The following is a 4043-nucleotide window of genomic DNA, read 5'->3' on the forward strand; positions in this document are numbered from 1 at the left end:
ATCTTCCTCTCAGCTTATGACTATTCACTGGTCCATAAGCCTGGTAAGGAAATGGGTCATGCAGATGCTTTAAGTAGGCTGCCATTACCTACTGTGGAGCCTGATCCCGCTCCTGCTGTACACATATTGTCCATTCAGGAGTTGCCTGAATGTCCCCTCAATGCTAGGGATGTGGCTGCTGAGACTGCCACTGACCACATGCTCAAACGCGTGCTGTCATGGGTTCTATCTGGGTGGCCTGACAGGTGCCCTGCAGAGGATTTTCAACGTTTTTGGGTCAAGAGGCACGAGTTGTCCACTTTCAATGGCTGCCTCCTCTGGGGATCGAGGGTTGTGATCCCGGCCTCATTGAGGGCTAGAATCTTGATTTCATTACATGAGGGCCACCCTGGGATTGTCAGGATGAAGGCGCTTGCACGCAGCCATCTGTGGTGGCCTGGCATTGATCGGGCCATCGAGGCCCAGGTACATGGGTGTCATACATGCCAGCAGTCCAGGCCGGAAATGCCCCAGGCCCCTGTACACAGGTGGGAGGAAACGCACACTCCATGGTCTAGAATACATGTAGATTACGCTGGGCCCTTTCAGGGACAATTCTTCCTGGTTGTTGTTGATAGCCATTCCAAATGGCTGGAGGTCGTGCCTGTGTCTTCTACCACAGCCGCCAAAACCATTCAAGTGTTGAGAAACATTTTTGCTGCACACGGGTTGCCAGATGTTCTGGTGTCGGATAACGGTCCTCAATTTACTTCTACTGAGTTTCAGGGATTTCTACAGGCCAACATGATCCGCCACGCTGCTTCGGCTCCTTTTCATCCTTCCACCAACGGTCTGGCTGAACGGATGGTCCGTGTCACCAAGGATGCCCTCAAGAAGCTGACTTACGGCAACTGGCATCACAGGTTGGCTGACTTTCTTCTGGCACATCGTACTACTCCGTGCACTGCCACGGGTAAGTGCCCGGCCGAACTCCGTTGGGGTCGTCGGCTCGTGACTAAATTGGACAGGCTGCATCCAGAGCATGTAGCTTCACAGGTGTCTCAGCCACACCCACCATGGGTCCTGCGTGAAGGCGATCCTGTCTGGGCCAGGAACTACGGGCCTGGACACCTCTGGGTCCCGGCTGTGGTCTGCAAGGTCTCGGGGCCACTGTCCTACGAGGTGTCAATGGAAGACGGCCGTGTTCTTCGCCGCCACATTGATCAATTACGTGTGAGGCGGGACTCACCTGGGGTTCCTCCTCAGTCCCCTCTAGGGGGGGAGGAGGAATGGGAAATGCATTCTGAGAATCAGAATCTGCTGCCAACAACGGTTGTGGGGAACGACACGGGCTCTCAACACCCAAGTTCCACTGGAGATTCAGGTAGCAATTCATGGGGACGGGGGCACACAGACACCCCCACACACACTCCAGCCTGGGAGTCTCACCGGAGGTATACTAACTATCCACACCTCACAAACAATACTCCAGACACGGAGAATCACTGGGAGCATACTCACAACTCACAACATGCAAGAGAGCAGGCAAAACAGAGGGGAAACACATCCTTTGCTGAAATGGCTAATAGAAGGATGTCCCCACGCATAAGGGCTAACAGGGAGGCATCCCTAAACCCTCACACTACTGGAAGGAGCCAGGAAAACCACACTCCGTCAGGGAACACGGAGATGAGTTCAGAGGGGTTGGAAAACTCCATTGGTGGTAGGTCAACCGGGTATAGTGATCAACAGAGTTCTGACTTCTCAAGCCTAAGAGACGAGCAGGAAAGTCAAACTGAAGTCACACAACAACCACAAGGAAATTCACCTAGTGTGAGAAGCCACGGGGAAAACACTACAAGTTCCCCAGGTCCGAGAAGGTCGCTCAGGGTCAAAGGCCCTCCCAAATACCTTGCAGATTACGTAAGGTGAGCAGGTGAACTGCAATCACTGAACTAGAGGTTCTGACTGGTTGACACTACGTAAACGATGTTGGGGCTACTGGGTCTTTGTATGGCGGAACAGTTCCACATCATACACACACTGTGTAACTTAACTTATCAGTTAACTATATAACCATCACTATGATGGCGTCCATGTGGGCGCCGTCTTATTTCATCTAGGGGGGAGGGGTGTTATGTCCTGAGCCTGCAAAAGCAGGCTCGGGATGTTGCAAGAGTCCCGGGCATTTGCAAAAGCTGCCCGGGACCAGACTGAGTGGCGCCGGCCTTGTGCGCATGCGCAAGGCGGGAAAAGACCGCCTCATGATTGGTTGAACTTGCCCGGGGATTAGAAGGTATAAATAGAGGCCTGCGTGCCTCTGCTCGGGTTGTTCGTAGAATGGAAGCAGAGAATAAAGACTTGTTAGAAATGCTTCGTCTCAAGTGCCATTATTCTCCGGACTTAACAACTATATTCAGTTGTGACCCTCTCAATCATCCATAACATGAAAGTATAATAGTCATACATTATAAATGTATTGCTTTGAACACTTGCAAAAACAACAATACTGCTGCTGCTTTTTGTTCAGTCCACACAGCCTAAAATCAAATTGCATAATATATTGACAGACAGGAAAACTACCATGCTTTAAAATCCCCTGATTTACTATGGCAACAACAGCTTAGTGCAATCATTTTGCTTGCACAAAATGCCTTTTGTTTCACATAGTTCTAGGATTAGGAGAAAACTGGTCAGCAACACTAAACTAGCGTTTGAAACAACAGGTACACTTATTCATTTGAAATTTCCAGAATAAAAGGAAGAAATAGGTACTCTTCAACACTCCAAACTCCAATGTTCTTAAACTCAGTTTCTTGTAATTAAGTACCTTGGATGTCAATGCAACCTACTACCAAATTTAAAAAGGGGGGGGGCTCAATGGTGCATTCCAATTTTAAACGTGTTATGTAAGCAAGGAGCCAATTTTTTTGACAGATGCTTTTCATTTAAATGAAACAGTTTTCCAAGTAATGTATTAAAACTAACTGGACTTCTACAAACACAAGAAAGAAAGAATGTGTTGCTGAGTGAGGCTGATTATAATGCATCTAACAGCAAGCATCCACAATTGGCTTTCTAAAGAAGAGATTTCCAAATTCTGTTCCAGGTTCCCAAAAGCCAAATTACTGGACTAGCACCCTGAAAGGCAGCTACTATTGCCCATCTTCCTTTGAATGGATCTAAACATTCCAGAGTTTTCTTTCTTTTCATACAAGTAATTATGAGGTCCACCTCTGGTGTGCTATAGAATAAGGTGATTCCCATTTTCTTTTGAGAAGTCTTTTCTCTGTGGAGAATTTATTGTTTTGTCATAACGATGATATAGGCTCTGAAGCCAGGATAGGGTAGGACCACCAGTTCTGAAATTAGAAACCGACTTAGAAATGAAGTTTCTATAGCAGATAAGCAAGGGTTTCTGAATTGAAACAAGGTTAACTTCTCCCAAGCTCAGAAGTCCAACACACCATCTATAGATGGAGAAAGCAAAACCCACATCTGCCATTGCCTCTCCTATCTGGTGTGGAGGACTTGCCCATTAAGAAGGTTCTAAGACACAGAGTATAATTCTGCTTCTTTTGCTGCCAAGAGACATTTATTCCATTGGAAAATGGGGAGAATAGCATCTAAGGTCAATGGGAGACTTTTTCCCAAACTCGGGGTCCAGTAAGTGCCAACTGCTGATGCTGGCCTCAGTCCATATAATACACAGGGGACAGCTTAGCATTGCTTTAATCAAGAGAAAACCATCCTTCCAAATGTTTATATTTTTACTTCTAAAGAGGCTTTTTCTGAGGAATATTTATATTTATATTTATTTATTGTCATTGTATGTGCGTACATAGTATACATATACAATGAAATTTACTCAGCTGTACATTTCCACCCCAGACCACCCCAACGTTGCCCTTGACGTGATGGCCCGTTGCCTGGAGGCCGTACGGGTCTGGATGGGGAGGAACAGACTCAGGCTCAACCCTTCCAAGACCGAGTGGCTGTGGTTGCCGGCGCCTCGGCATAGTCAGCTGACGCCATCGCTGACTATAGGGGGCGAAACCTTGGCC

The 4043-nt window shown here is 47.5% G+C and overlaps 1 protein-coding gene across 1 annotated transcript in view; it reads right to left on the bottom strand.

The window, feature by feature from the left end:
- OLFML2B (olfactomedin like 2B) overlaps window positions 1–4043 on the bottom strand; it is a 56633-nt gene that overhangs the window by 45330 nt on the left and 7260 nt on the right. The gene's annotated exons all lie outside the window — the stretch shown is intronic.

The sequence above is a fragment of the Protobothrops mucrosquamatus genome, unplaced genomic scaffold (assembly GCF_001527695.2).
Source record: "Protobothrops mucrosquamatus isolate PMUCROS unplaced genomic scaffold, P.Mucros_1.0 scaffold_294, whole genome shotgun sequence".
NCBI classification, from domain to species: Eukaryota; Metazoa; Chordata; class Lepidosauria; order Squamata; family Viperidae; genus Protobothrops; species Protobothrops mucrosquamatus.